Consider the following 16,345-nt stretch of genomic DNA (forward strand, 5'->3'; position numbering starts at 1 on the left):
ATGTTTGCATTTGTTTTAATCATACAATTTGTAGACATGCACCAAGTAGGAACTACGTACATCGGCAAAACTAATGTGTTTTCATAAACAGATGGTAAATAAGCAATCTAATGGGTACCGACCAACAGATTTTCCTGCAAAGTAGCAGACATGGCCATGGCAAAAAAACATTAAGGCAACAACGAGGGTCACTGTTTTCAGGAGCGGTAGAAAGTTGAATGCTTTTTTTAATTAAAGTTGGAGTGGTTGTGTTTGTATCATTTGTATGGAATTATTTTTTTATGGCCCTTATGATGTGAGAAGCAGCTGGCCCCTGGGTATTTTGAGATGATCTAATCTGGCGCCTATTCAGAAAAGTTGAAACACCCCTAATTTAGAGCAATATCTTAGCAAAAAAAATGAATAAAACATAATAAGTATTTTTCTTTTACTGTATATTCATCTGAACATAAGAGTTATCGTGTTTTTATTTCCTTAGGATGAGCAGTTTATATCTACACAGGAGTCCGCCATGTTGCACCACAATGTTTTTACAATAGCAAACAAACAAAACACTGGCTCTAGATACTGTAGGACCACCCAGGTTTTCACATTGGCCACCGTGGTTGACAGCTCTTCTGCAATCAGCAGCATCAGAAAAACACAGATTTCTATATATATTTTTTAGAAATGAAACTGTTTGATTTAGTGTTTTACCGGTTTAAATCACAATATAGTTTGTTATGGAGAGAAAGAAACCTTTGCAGATAATTTGGCACCCGGTGAAAACCCTCTAAACGTCTACCTCTTAAGTTATCAGAGAGAAAGGTGAGCACAACTGCTAAAACTGCTTTATTCAGTGTTTTTACCGGTTTTAATCACCCGCACAGTTTGTTATGGAGAGGAGAAGACCTCTGCAGATAATTTGGCTTCCCGTAAAAACCTCATAAACAATGAACACACAAAAAATTCTAACCGGGAGAAGACTCTGCTGCTTACAAACTGCAATCCAGACACACTCCTTTAAAAATGTAGTGTAGCGTTTGTAATTTCTGCTTTATGTCTTACATAGAGTCTATATGTGTGCAAGCATGGACTTTCTTTGAAAATCATCTTTGCTGTGATGTGTGGCGTGAGTGTGTAGCTGAAGTGTGTGACATTTTGCATTACACCTCTCCACAGTGTGAAATCAGCCTTGCTGTTGCCCCGTAATGCATGAAGACTGCTTCGTGTTTGCTTTGACAATGTTGCTATGATTGAGCTGTCCAGTGATGGACCAGTGGAATTCATCATCACCCAAGGTCCATCCTTTCCCATCCATTAACTTACAACAGTGTCTCTTTGTGAATCTCCAGACTCTACTGAAGAGCCTCCTGTGGCTCATCGACACCTACTGTGACATGAATGAGGTGGCACAACCTTCCAATACCGCCCACCGATATTTTTCACACAGGCAGTAAAAAATGTAAGAAATGTATGCCGCTGCCATATTATCTAGCAAAATAAACTGCAATAATAACTCAAGGAAGCCTAGTGGTGCATTTGTAAGCATAGAGCAGTATAATTAAATACACTTCCTGTTGGCTATAGCTACAACAGACACATCGGGAAAATATGTACTTGGAGGTCCCAAAGTATAAATACAGTGCTTTGTGACAGAGAACTATAATGAATTTTAAATGTTATAGTGACATTAGAAATGAGACTGAAGTTTAAATATGATAATGTCACTTCAAACTCACTAAACCCTGACAAATACTTTCTAAGTCCTTGTAAGGTTCTTATAGGAATATTATACACAGCTTGAAATGATCCACTAAGTGAACATGGTGCTGTGGAATTATTTCTTTTAATGTTTCAGTACTTGTTAATAGCATTTCCCCCCAGAATATTGCTTGCCTCTAACACACACCGAAACCAGCAGGCTATAAAGTTTATTCAAGTGTAGCCTCTTTATTTTGTTTCTGTAAAAACCTCTTTACATCCTTGATGGATAAATCAAGTAGCCTTAATAGCCTGCTGTTCTCTGTTTGGACATTTGGCTATTAAGGTTATGGGTTAGCGATGGCGAGCAAAATTACATTTTTTACTGCAGTTCTGCTGCATAATAAAATGCATCTCCTGCTACTTTCATAACACAGAATCTATAATAACATTCACACTTGATTTCTTATGGAAGAAATGGAATTAGTTACATATGCTACTTCACAGCAGATATAAAATCTGGTAAACGACAGTTTGATGGCATGAGAGACACATTTCCTTGTTTTTTCAAAGGTTCTTGGAGTGTCCACATAGTGACAAGACTTCAGGAAGTCACTCCTCAGCCATGTAACAGTCTGGCTCACAAACCCATAAGACAAACAGAATGCGTTGTTTTTACATGTCTGCTTTTGTATGGATTAAACAAGTGAGAAAAGTAGTGAGGTTGAGACATGTTGGTGGGTGGATTTTGTTACCATTAGACAAAGCCAGGCTTGCTGTTGCCAGTCTTTTGCTAAGCTAAAATAACCTTTAGATCGAAGGCAAATGTCCACATTGGGTGTGAAGGCTTTTTTTTTCATGCTGTTTGAGTCCCTAACCAAAGGGAATTTTTCTGTCACTATACAATAGACCATAAAGTTTTTTGAATCTTAAATATTCCAAAAATGTCCAACTTATCTTAACCCATTATCTGCGTTAGATTGCTGTCTGGGAGTTTAATGAGTTTTGTTAAGTTCTCATTGATGAAGTGAAGCTTTATGTTTCTGAAAAGAGAAAAGGTGAAAGGTGAAAATCCGAACACGATTTGAGGGGAAATGCCATCCTCCTTGTTAGCAAAATGACTTAAATGCTTCCTCTTTGTCAACCTACCATCTGCCTTGTCTCTGTCTAGTAGCAGAGAGAGTGCTGGGGCACAAGTGGTGTACAGCTGAATATGTTAGTTTTGTCTGCCTGACCCATTGATTATTTATATGACTGAGGTTTGTGCAAGTTATGGCCTCAGCCATGGCTCTGAAATATCAGGAATCAAACTGTGCTGTGGATTGAGAAATCCATGTCACTGTCCATGGTGCTGAAGTGGCAGACTTCTGCAGTTGTGCCTTTTTCTCTTAATCCTGCCCCTCTGTCACTTTCACTTTGGATTGTTGATAATCCTTCAACTATATACAATAAAACTAAAATCTATTGTAGCCTATATACTCTATAGCAGGCATGTCAAACCGGTCCACAGGGGGGCCGGTGTGGCTGCAGGTTTTGTTTCCAACCAAGTAGCAGCACACCAGACTTGACTCATTTAATCAACTGATCTCCGTCTTCAGACAGTTGATTGGTCAAACTGTGTGCTCTTGGTTGGTTGGCACAAAAACCTGCAGCCACACCGGCCCCCCTATGGACCAGTTTGACATGCCTGCTCTATAGAGTAGCATCACCATCATGATTAAAGTAACAACATGTAGTTGCGGAAGAGCGAGAGGATCATAGAGACCAAATACTGCCTGGGGCATTCCTGTAATATTCCTACATTCCTATTAACATTCATTAGCGTGTTTGCTGCTAAATATATAACCCCAGACCAAGTCACCTCTGACACAAAATATTTTAGACAAGACATGGCTATGGTTAAGACATGACAAATCACTGACATTTGACATGGGAATCTTTTAGTCTGATGCAACACCCTTTCAAAATACTATCTCTTGGTCCACACTCTCTGTCAAGCACACAGCAATTGCCAAACCTGTGGATCTTTTTACAATATGTCTTTCTTCAGTAAGACACCTTGGAGAGTTTAAAAAAAAAGGAAAAAAAGGTTAAAATTCTTTCTATGCTAACAGAGTGGTCAGAGTAGTGTCCAGGTATCACAAAAAATGAAGTTTATGAAGTTGAGATGAGTTAGAAGTTAGCAGTAAGATAGCTAGCTAGTTGGCATCTATCGTTAAGGATGATAAAGTGTTCTGAATGAGCCATTTCTTAACAGGTACAGAACTGCTTAAACTAACTTAAATCAAGATGAAACTAATATGCATTTTCATCATTTGTTAAAGAACTGTGAATGACTTTATCAGCTGCAGCCATTTCCTCACCAATAGGAAAGCAGTAAAATGACAATTCTGTCTTTTTCCCCCCTTTTTTATTTTTTCACATAGATCTATTTAAACAATGGGGGGAACACAGCACCGTGGCATTGTAAACAGTACGAGGTTTGGACCTGGATATAGTATTTTGAAAGGACGTTACGTCATGACTGAAAGACCAGATAGTGGTCATAGTGTAACCTGAGTTTAAAAGTATGCATAATTGGTAAGCAGTAAGAACCTTGGATGTGATACCCTGTCCAACATTGTCTGTTTATGTTTGTAGCTGTTTACATTGGAGTATTCTAAAGATTGAATTTTAAACACACATCTGAGAGCAGCCTTGTACAAATACTGCTTGTATTTGCATACACACAGACACACACACACACACACTCACATGAAGAATGAGCATTGCTGGGTATCACCGTGACACCTCATTGCTGTCATTCCCAGCCTGTTTCCCAGGAGACCAGCGGCATGCAGCTGCAGATGGGTGCAGAGGTGGGTGTTGATGCCTTCCTGCCTCCTGTTGGAGCTCAAGGTCTGAGGATCACATGCCAACATCAAACAAAGGATTTATCCACAGGCAGAGTCAGAGGCTCACAAAAATGCACTCAGTGCTGTACAGTAGGTCGTGTCTTAAATGTCCTCTTTCTCAGCTCGTTGTACCCAGCCAATTTCCGAGTCTCACACATCAGTAGATCAATGTTTTTCTCCCTCCACTTGTTAGCATCCCTCACCCTCTTTTTCTCTCTTCCTCGCTCTCTGTCTCTCCTCTCTGTGTTCAGTATGATTATGTTACTAAGCAGAAGTCTCCTATCAGTATTTTCATTGGTGGAGCTCATCTTTGGCTGGTATTACATAACCACTTCCTTTTCATCTCAGCGCTGACTTAGTTGGATCGTAAGATAAACACCAGTTAAGTGGAAGCATAAAACTCTGTGAATGATTCCACCGAGTTCACCGCTCTGTTTCCTTACATCTCCTGCTAAAAAGTCAACATGTTGCCGAGAGAGGGCAGTGGGTAAAGAAGAGGAAAAAAGACATGCAAATACACTCACTGCTCCGAGCTGATTTTTTTTTTTTTTTTTTTTTTTAAGTTCAGAGTCGTCAAAAGAATTTGCTGAGCCGTCACTCTTCATTTGAATGTGCTCCCCTTTATTCCTAATGTTGGATAAATATGTAGCTGCTGTAGACAGCCAGAGAGTAAGTTCACAGAGAGGGAGACAAGGTGAGAGAGGGTGGGGGGGGGGGACCTCATTCTTTTTTGGACTGCGCCGGCCGTCATGCTTCTCCGGACCGCTGGAGCTTCACAAGGCTTCCCTCATCTGCCTCCGATATGAAGGGGACGGTTGCTAAGGCGGGGGCTGTGACCCAGCTGATTCGTAGGTTTTGGTTGCTAAGGCGTAGAAGATGTGATCCATCTGTCAGGTTGTGATCTGGCTGTAGTGCTGCTCAGACAGAAAGGGAGGGGAGGAAAGCAGTTGAAAAAGAATGAAAGGATTGTTTGGGGACCGTGTTTATGTATGTATTTGTACTGTTTATGTGTGTGTGTGAATGTGCATCAGGTGTGTGTTATTATAGAAGAAGAGGGGCAATCGAGTTAAAATCCTCTGGCTCTGAACAAAGAATCCTCAAGGCTGGAGGTGTACGTCACATCAAACAGACTTCTGCTTCAAAGCCGCTCTATAGGTTATGCCTCATAGGAGAGAAAAACTTCAAACATACACCTAAAATTCAGCACGACCAAGACATCAATACAGACATACTGTTTGAATACTGGAATCAACCATGATGATACTCGGCTTTAGATGAATGCTTTATCTGTGTATTGGCTCGGCATTTAAGGTCAGAGATTGGCTTGATTCACAGATAAGTCTGATAAGTGTTGTGTTTTTCAGGTTGTTTGATATTCTGCTTTTGTCTCAATCAGCCTCTTACCTGCAAAGCTCATTTTACCAATGTGGCGTCTGTCTTCCACTGTGCTGCAGAAGACACGTACCCCCCCTCCTTTCCTCCCCTTCCTCCTCCTTGCAGGAGCCTTTGAAAAATAATAGCCGTGCACTGGGACCACTATTGATTTGGTCTCGCCATGCTCAGGGAAAAAAGTGAGTTTTATTTTCTTCAAAATACAGACCAAAGAGGAAAAAATTGGCTATGTTTTAGAGGGCTTTTCACATCCAATTTGTGTCCGCTTTCTTTTTTTCTCCCACTTTTCTGCTGTTTTGTCTACTTGTCCACTTCTGCCTGTTTTTCTTCCACTTTGTTCTGCCTGTCTTTCTTGTCAGTCTTCTTATTGTTAATGTGGTTTCTTTCTCAATTTATCGCTCCCTCTGCATACTCTGACCACCTCTATGTTCTTTTTTGCTCATGCCTTTCTCTCTCAATGCTGCAGCTGTCTTTTTAAGCTTCTGTTTTATACATCAGGTGCCAGGTGAAGCTGGACAAAGGCCACACACACGCCTACGTAAGCCGCTGCTGTATCTCCAGTTGCCTTTGTGACTGAAACTTACATGTCCGTACTGATTCTCCCTCCCTGGGTGCTCACAAATCTTCTTGCTCCACATTGTGCTCAGGGCAGAATAGCACAACCTTGTCACACGTGTGTGCTCACAGAAATACACTTGCACGCCTGTACCTATATGTCTGCATGTGAATGTAGAGCAAAACAAGCACAGACATGCACAGAAGCACAAAGATAGATACAAACACAGAGAGAAGGCACATGGTAGCCAGGCAGTGTTGGTGAATGAGAAGTAGCTGTGTTGTGAGCGCCTGAGGCACTCCTCCTAGCTACTGATGTAAGTTTGAGCCAAGTGGCTGCTCTTTCATGTTGCTGAAACAGTGTGTGACCACCCATGCTAAATGTTTGCAGACGTAAGGCATGAATGCACGGTCAGTTTGGAGTCGAACGGATAGATTGATCAATAGATTGTTCGACAAGTACACAGGAGGTTAAATAGATCGAAACAGCCTCAACAACAACTGAATGAAAGAATACTGTATAACATCCTAAAAATACTGCAGCGTAACTAATAAGAATGCCACACAAGGGTCATGACCTCTACTAGATTTTAGAAAATAAAGGTCACCTTGAAAAATATTTTTCACAGTGATGCATCAATGTTATATTGTACCAGGAATTTGAATACATATTACACAGTTGTAGTGTTGCTGGTATTGTGACAACTTTCACAAAGTAGCTGTTGGGAAAACAGCAGATGTGTGAGTGTGACATTTGTTGTGATCTATAACACGAGACCATGATAAGACAGCCAGTACGCCAGACTGTCGATAATGCGTCGATGTGTGCCGCCTGTAGATTTGAACTCATCCTTATTCACATTTGCATGTGCATTCCCTGGCTTGCTCCGATGTGATGGCACCAAACATACTGTTAGGCAGAATGAATGGGAATATGAAGGAGGACGCGTTGTGCAAGAGGGTGCTCTTTTGTGGAGAATTTCCTCCTGCTCTATAAGCAGCTACCAGCGTCATCGCTCTGATTAAGTCGCATAAGAGAAAAGAGAAAATTTGGCCTCATTTACCTCCCCTGGGAGAGAGAACAAGTGTAGAGAGAGGGCTGGGGAGAGAGCGAGGAGGAGGGGGGAGAAAACAAGGTGTCCTTGTGATCACATTGCAGTACTTTGAATGTGTTTGTCATTTGATTGCTCAGAGGTAGAAAAGCTTTTAGAGCACGTGGGAAGAAATGGTAGGAAGTGAAGAATGGAGAAAGGGAGGTATCCAGAGCTCTATAAATATGTGTGTGGTCCCTGCAGCCTCATTGTGGCAACTTTGACTGTGGACCACAGATTATGCAGAAGAGATTTAACCTGTGGCGTCACCCCAGGCTGCAGCTTACACCTATGGTGGCTTTTTGTGTCTGTGTGCTTGTGCGTGTGCCTCTGCTGAACACAGTCATTTTCACCTGTATGTATGTGTTTTTGTGGATCTACACATGCAATGCCAGGATTTTGTGCACAAAAGGTCGATAAATTCTCATGCCGGTTTCTAAATACATGCTAAGAGCTCAATCATACAGTAATGAAAGCAACACAGTATATTCAGAAATTGTTCTGGTTGAAGTGTATTCTTGTCCCATGAGGGGGTGCACACAGTGCCACTTGTCTTGCCTCTCCACTGGTGTTGTTTTCTTCCTCTCCACCTCTGTACGGCTGCATGGGGGAGAAGCTTGGGCCTGTCACCATATCCCAGAAGTCAGCAGCAGATTGGCTGTCGTGGAGGCTGCTTACATCTACATGATGATATGCACTCAGCAGAGATTTGACAGACACAGGGGCTGACCTGGTGGGAAATACAAGCAGAGTGATCCCTAAACAACACAAAAGGATGGTCTTGAATGAGTACAAAGGAATTATATGAATTTACTAAGTGCACTTTTCCTTTAGGTTTTGTTTATTTGCACTTGGAGCACAGAAGGTGATGAATGATTAATAGTGAACCTTCATTTTATGTGTCATCTGCTGTTTCTCTTTTTTTCTCATTTTTACACCTCCTCGCTCCATATTGCTTGGATATGATTGAGCTTTTTTTGAAGTTTGGCTTTCTTTTTGGCACAGTTGTTTGTAGCTATTATCGCTTATTCTAACTCAACCTACTCCAAATAAATTCCTGTTATCGCTGCAAGAAATGTAAAATGCATGACTCCCTTTACGTCAGTGGACTTTTAAAGGGCTACGCCACCAATTTTACACGCACAATTCAGTTTAACCATCATGTGGAGTACCACTTAGCCATAAAAGTATTTTGTATGCAGCTTTAGAGGAAGCTGTCTAATGGTCATTAGGATTATCTCGGCTTGTGCTGAAGACTACAGATTTGTACCATTACAAACTGGAGCGTTTCAGAGACCTTGGCATTTTACAGGAAGGAGAAGTCTCATGGAAGCTGAGCAGCAAAAAAATAAGATCCAGCAGTTTTTGGAGCGTGACCCATACAAGGGATTCTAAGTCAAGATATCCTCTGCTGCACCGATTTCAAGCATTATTTATTAATATGTTGCTTTCAAGCAACCCAACTTCTTGGAGATCTTGTACCAAATTGATGGAGTACCCTTTTACTGTAAAAACGTACTCATGTCCCAACCCATAATCATAAAAATAAACAAAAACAATATAAGAATCCAAGCACAAAAACATCTGGGAGTGCACCGTTATAGAAAATATAGACCCGGTTGAAGCAAAACTCTGCTGCCTTCAGTTACATTCAATATTTATTGGATCCATGTTGTTTAAGTGTACTTATCTATTAATATATTGTGCAAACTGATGGAAACGTGAATAATTAAAAATATCACCAATGAATGCAATATACAGTATCAATGACTCTTGGGGAGAATATATTAAATTAGAATATATTAGATATCTAATCTGATATATTCTTCCCAAGATTCATTGATACTGTATATTGCATTCATTGGTGATATTATTAGTTATTCATGTTTTTATAGCAATTTGCACACTTATTTATGGTGTAAGTGGCTCCAACATCCATGGACAATGAGCCAAAAACCTTTTGTCATATAAAAAGTTGGAATGGAACTACAGTCCGCCTCCTCGATTAATTAAAGGACCTGGGTGGTTTCTCACTTTTAAAGGTGGGTGGGTGGGAGCCGGGTAGATTGGTGCAATTCCAGGCTTACTAGCCATGAACAGGGCATTTAAAAGAGATGTATACACAGACAAATATCATGGGAATACAAGCTTACAAACACGTGTACACTGCTGTATATTCAGAGAGAGATACTGTGGACACAGAGTCTTTGAGAAGTTTGACATATATGGACATCAATCCCCTAGAGGATGCGGCTCATCCACGGCTTTGCCAATACAGCAAAGTAGGGATGGAGAGTCTGCTCGCTGTCTAATGAGGTGGTGATGGAAGCGGCCGTACTGTATGTGATGAGAGAGGGCAAGAATTCCGAGTTGCAGTTGAATATGAAGTGGTAAAAGAGGGCTCACAAGTGTGTTGGCTTTTGCCAGATTGTCATGCAGTACCACAGAATTTTATGCCACTGCTTTGATTAAGAATGGATGACTACGCTTTGCTTCTCTCTCCCTCCCTTCATCCTTCTTTCATATTTTTATTTCTCTCTCTCTTTTCGTCGCTCTCACTCTCATTCCCTCATTTTTCCGAGGGAACCCAACGCAGAGACGTAGGAGGAGGAAAGATGGGAGAAGACAGAGAGGGAGAAATAGGAAGAAGGAGAAAGTGGAATGATGAAGAAACAGATGAGTGACAGGAAAGATGGGGGAAAAAGCAGCAGAGATAATTGGATGAAAGGAGAAACTGGCCCATTTCTATCTTATATAAATGTTTGAATTTTAAAGGTGCTCCTGCTGATGTGCGGCTGTGGATGTGCTGCACTACACCCCCACCCCTGCTCCTTCTCTTAGCCAATCATCGCACCACACTGCTGTATTTGGGTCATAGCAACGTGTTGCTGCTGTCTCCACTGGCAGATGCATTGTGCTGTAATCTCCGAAAAATAGGCTGGGAGGAGGAGAAGAGTGAGGAAAGTGGGAGAAGAGAAGGGGTAGTGACAGAAGCAAGGAGCTCTCTCCCTTCCAAAAACTGAACCTCCTCTGTTTGTGATTCTCTTCCAATACAGAATCCGTCTTTGGCTCCCTCACTCTCTTCCTCTATTCCTAGTTTGAGCTGTAAAGGGCTTGCACGTCCTGCAGCAGCTGCAGGAGCCTCATTCCTACTGTCAGCCTCTGTCCCTCCCTCGCTTTTATTCATGAGTGGATTCACACTGTGCCCAAATCATCAATGAAATCTTCTCAAAACTCCTGCACTTAAAGTGGATGTGAAAATCACTGGTGTTTAAGGGGAACGTTCGAGCCATCGATTTCTCTACCACTGAAAAGCTCCCGCTGATATTTAATGGACGGTCCATGGGGAGAGAAAATGAGGAAGAGAGAGAAAGAACAAGTATACAGGGGGAGGCATATGCATGGATGGGATGAGAGGCCATTTGGATTGAGAAAAGAGCGAGATGATGAGATGGGTTGTTATTATTATTATTATTAATAATAATAATAATGATAATAATAATAATACATTTTATTTATAAAGTGCTTTTCAAGGTAATCAGACACTTTAAGTTAGTAAAAAAAAAAAAAAAGATAGAATACGCACTAGAATACACAATAAATACCCACAACAGAACAGTTCACCTCTAAAAAAGTGTCTGAACACCTGATGCACATATAGATGGAATCACTCATGTTGAGATTGAGGGCTGTCAGTCATTCATCTTTAAATTCCTTCATGTTCTGTGGTACTCTGACCTGTGGTGGAGCGTGTTGGAGTGACCTAGCACACTGTCGGCCCAGCGTTATTCTGCTTCCCCACAGAGCTGTTATGGACATGCTCTCTCACCTCTCCACTTGCTTTTTGTCAGAGGGAAGACTAATGGATTTCAATCTGACGCTTGATCTGCTAGGCTGACCCTGACCCCCTTCACTGTACACCATATACAGTGTTGTGTGCATTTCTCTTGTCCTTACAAATGACTGACTGTGGCTGGTACTTTAGATGGTGCTTCTTCTTGCCATATAATAAGATGCTATTCATTTTCGCCATCTTGCAAACCTAGAGTGGAAGTAGAAAGTGTGTGCTGTTGCTGATTTCATAATGAACTGTGTGCACTCTCTCTTGATTTAAAGCCTTTACACTGTGCAATTAACATTTGTTTCATAATGATAAATTAAAGCCAAAAAGTTGTCTGCTTCCACTTCTATTAGCTTGATATTTTCCACACTGGCATCTCATCTAACTCACATCTAACACATTTCTCAAAAAGTTGAACTGTTGCTGTGAAAGTGACTAATAAATTGCAAAAATTATAAAAACCATGGAAGTCCTTATCCAGTGTCCTCATATACAGGTTTCTGAGATTTTGAATACAGACCACTTCTTTCCATCAGGGTTAGTATCCCTCCCCCTTAGTCCCAGAATGACCTTATCAGTACCAATAAAAGAAGTAATTAAATGCTTGAATATGTGGCCTCCAAAAATGCCTGTCCACTCAATATTTCATATCTAATGGTGCCATGATGAAGACAAACTGCTTGAGTAGCCTTTAAATGATGAGAATAGATTACTGTGGTGCAGTCTATTAGTCCCCAATGCTAAATATTTAAAGTAAAAAGAGAGAAGCTAGATGGCAAAAAGTTGGGGCTCCACATCATCTCAGTTTACACTGCATAACCTTTGTGACTAACTTTACTATGTGCCAGGGAAAACCCAGAATGCATTGCTGTATCTCACCTGCAGGTGCCCTCTAACTGTTTGCAACACAGACCGCTTTAATCAAGCACACTGACACGATGGCAGACTTCACCAAACTTGTGTTTATCAGTGCAGTCTGCTGGTTTTTGAATACTCATAAATATGAATAAGGTTATGAGTCACGCAGAGTTCAGAGGTGTTCGTGTGTGTGTCTTGTGTCTAACGTGTGTGTCTGCTCCTCTTGGAGATGCTGTGTGTTGGGCTAGAAAATAATGCTTCCCTGAAGGCTCCTTCATGCAGTTTATTACACATCAGTCCCATAACGACTACCATCTCTCTCTCCCTCCTTTCCATTTATTCCTCTTTCTCTCTCCTCCATCTCCTTCTCTTCACTCATCGGTGTTGCTCCCTCACTCCAAACACTATGCGCTAACAGCCAGTCCCTCTCCTCTCTGTATGGTGATTTTCTCTCCTCAACGCCCTCCCTCACTGCCCGTCTTGCTCCCCCTCGCTCTGCTAGTGGGTGAGGGACGCTGGGACCACTCCACGGCTTTCCCTGCATCATTGCTATCTGGTGGCGACGATAATGACGGCGGGAATGAGGGATGGAGGAATGGAGGGGTGGAGAGAGGGAAGCAGAGAGATGGAGTGCTCTTCCACAGCGGCTGCCAGTGACTGCATTAAGCAGCCCTCGTACACTGGAAAAGGTCTGATGAGGGACGTTGTCATCTACCCTCTGTTGCTTTGTGCTTTCTCCTGCACATCCAGAGTGATAAATGGAAGTTTGTGAGGGGTTTTGTTCACTTGTGCGGTAAATTACCTGTAGCTTCATGCTGCACACATGATGTGTGCAAGTGTAGGCGCTAGCACATCCACATGGAGCTGTCACTGCCTTATGTGAAAACGTCATTTTCAAGCTTCCATCCTCATAGAGCCCATGTGGACAAAAACGCCTCTGCACACTCTCCTGGTACTACTTAACCTCACTGACTCAGAGGTGAATCCTCTCCCTTCACCCTTCCTGAGGGCTAAGGATTCTATTCAGAGTCTCACCCCCACATGCAATAATTTATCCACCAGTGCGATAGAGCCTGTGGGGTTCTGGTCAGTGTTAATAGCTAGTTGGATGCTGAACTAAAGGCCGATTCATGGCAGCTTTTACATTTAAGATTTATAAATTGTTAGGTCATTGTGAAGGGACAGTTCAGTTTTTCTGGAGTGAGGTCATATGGGGTACTTATCCATAGACAGTATATTAAATACAGTAGATGTCAGTCAGAACGCCCCCAGTTTGGAGAAGCAGGCTGGAGTCTGACAGAAGCATATTAGCCACCAAAAAAAATCTTTCCTAAAATAATCAATATCACTTAAATGCATGCTATATTGAGAGTATGTTTCATGTCTTTACCTTGCTATCAGACTGTGATTTCTAACAGGAAAATGAAGACGTTATACTGCTTTCTACAAAACGAGACATTAAGAAAAACTGATGAACTGAAACTTATGATAAAATTCTGCTAAACACAGGAGCTGCTGGTCCTCTGCTGCCTTGAACTGCTTTTTTGTTTGTGTTACTGTGTGACTCTTGTGAATCCAAACCAGCCTTTTAAATACCAGAATCACACAATAACCAGCAGCTCCTGTGATCTGCACACTAAAATGACTGTATTTGTCAATGGAGTCTGGTGTTTTGATAAAAGCATAGTTGGATAACTTGAAGATGTCAGAAGAAGCTGTCTAACAGAGTTAAAGCAGTGAAAATACTGTCAGAATGGCATACACTCAAACTGCTATTGATGTCTTTTGGGTGAAACTTTTTTAGACGGCTAAATAACATTTTGTCGCTGACCCCTTCACAGCAGTACATTGCTTAGCTTCTGTGTTGGACTCCAGCCTGCTTCTCCAAACTGGGGGTATGCCGACTGACTTCTACTGTAGGTAATTTACTGATTATTGATAAGAACCCCCCTACTAACCCCACTTCAAAAACTCTGAACTATCCCTTTAATCTTGTGACTATTGTGTGACTCTGCTGTCTCTGCACCTATTCTAGCTCTCCAAAAATGTAACAGGGATATTGTGAGAGGAGATGCTTGACCCCATTTCCCCACTTGACTGGCACATGTTGCACCCCATGGGGTGAAGTAGGAGAAGAGTTTGATGGGTTAGTTATTTATCTCCCTGTGCAGAAATAGGTGTTATATTTTTAGCAGAGGGTTCAGGCTTTAAAGGTTGTTGAAAACCTTCTTCTCTTGTGGAGAATCTCATTTGTAGGTGTTATTTTATTAGATTTTTTTATTTTTATACAAGCTCTACAGCTTGCTTCCAATCCTGCTTTCCACCCCCTCTCTCTTTTTTGTCTTTGCAGTCAAGGGTGAGCTGCTGCAGCAATTTGGGAATGTAACATTAGATCAAATTAAATATCCCAGTGGTCTATTTGTATGTTACCGTGTGTCCCTTTTCATTTGCTATTAGTTTGGAAATGAGGGAAAGCAGGAGAGGCAACAGAAGAAAACACGTTGCGACATAAAGTTGGGCAACAGTGTCCTGGGTGTAGTGTTTGTTGTCACAGCAGTGCCGCAGACACTTTTAAATTAGCGTGCTTTATTTTGTCACATTTGTCTGTGTGGCTCTGCTGCTGTTTGTTTTCGTTTGTTTCTTTCTCTTCAGGCCAAGAAGGCAGTTTTGTTTGGATGATATTATAGCAGCAACATTACACAACTTAAGAACAGAAAAACAAGATCAGATTAATTAATTAAGTCTACTGTGGTCTAGAATGAGAAGATCTAATCAGAAATCCTTATTGTGTGAGATTTCCCTCTATCATCTTAATTATTAATGGAAGGAAATTTTCTCCCATCCTCTACATGGTCTTCCTTCTCTCTCTCTCTGAGTCTCTAGGTACCCCATTAGTCGAGCTCTTTGCTTTCTTCTGTCTTACACCACTAAGGCACATAGCATAAGTACATCCTCACAAGCAGAATGCATACACCAAGTTGAATTGGCCTCTAAATATCCTCCAGTCTTCACATTTTCCCATTCTCTTTGAAGGATATGTTGTTTTAGATTCTCTGGCATGCTTTGCTCGAGTCTTCTTTGGCGTAAATATCTGATCTTTCCACTTCTCCTTCCCTACTCTCTCTTTCTTGTCGTCTTCAATACCTTGCAGATCCTCACTCTGCCTCTCTGACCTCCCACTAGGTAAACTCATTGACCGCAGCTTCAGCCGTCTAGATCCTGCGTGGAGAGCTGGTCCTCTGACTGGCTGACTTGGCCTTTGCTCCAGCAGTGTGGATGCATTTATAGAGCTGAGCGTTTGCAGCAGAGCTCCGCTGTGTTGCTTGACCTAGCTTTAGTTTAGGACAGCCTCAGATTTGTGTGTGCGCACATGCATGTCTTCCTCTGCTCTGTCCGTTTGTGTGTATGACCATGACATTTCTGTTTCCCAACAGTTTCCCTGCCCCGTTGCCTTTCCATTTGACTCGGGCTAGGTGAGCCCCAGCCTCCGTTGGCTGCTGGTCATGGCTGGCCAGAGTGTTTGAAGCCTGTGCAGGAGGACTCTGTAGAGGTCCACACTGGTCAGGGCTCCCAAAGGGCCTCTTTAAAGTGCCCTCAACAGCCGAACAGGGACATAAACCATGATTGTCGAAGCTGGATGGGGCTACGAACCCAACACCGCTCTTTCACACTCTTTCATTCTCATTATGTCCCCACTCTCTACTTTCTATCTCTCTCCCTTTCGAAAATATTCTGACCCTTACAGCCTCTCTCGTCACATCCCCTGGCTATTGGATTTGAATGGTGTTCATTACTGAGGCCTATAAACCAAATCTGTTGGAAATGTGGCTCTCTGCAAGCTGTGAAGCAGCTAGCTAGCTCATTCTGACTGGCTCTTTGTGTTGCTGCCTTGGAAGCAGGGAACACTCCTTTGCCATCCTGAGAGGGTAAAGCTCATATGCAGCTGCTTTAGAGTGGGGCACAATAAGCACGGTCCACTGAATGACGGTTGAGAGACAAGAGGCAGAGGGAGTGAGAGAAAGAAGGTAATG

The 16,345-nt window shown here is 42.0% G+C and overlaps 1 protein-coding gene across 5 annotated transcripts in view; it reads left to right on the forward strand.

Moving 5' to 3' along the window:
- Nucleotides 1–16,345, forward strand: part of brsk2a (BR serine/threonine kinase 2a) — a 197,560-nt gene that overhangs the window by 58,609 nt on the left and 122,606 nt on the right. The gene's annotated exons all lie outside the window — the stretch shown is intronic.

This window comes from Plectropomus leopardus, chromosome 7 (assembly GCF_026936395.1).
Source record: "Plectropomus leopardus strain MGB_pleo_1.0 chromosome 7, ASM2693639v1, whole genome shotgun sequence".
Taxonomy (NCBI): domain Eukaryota; kingdom Metazoa; phylum Chordata; class Actinopteri; order Perciformes; family Serranidae; genus Plectropomus; species Plectropomus leopardus.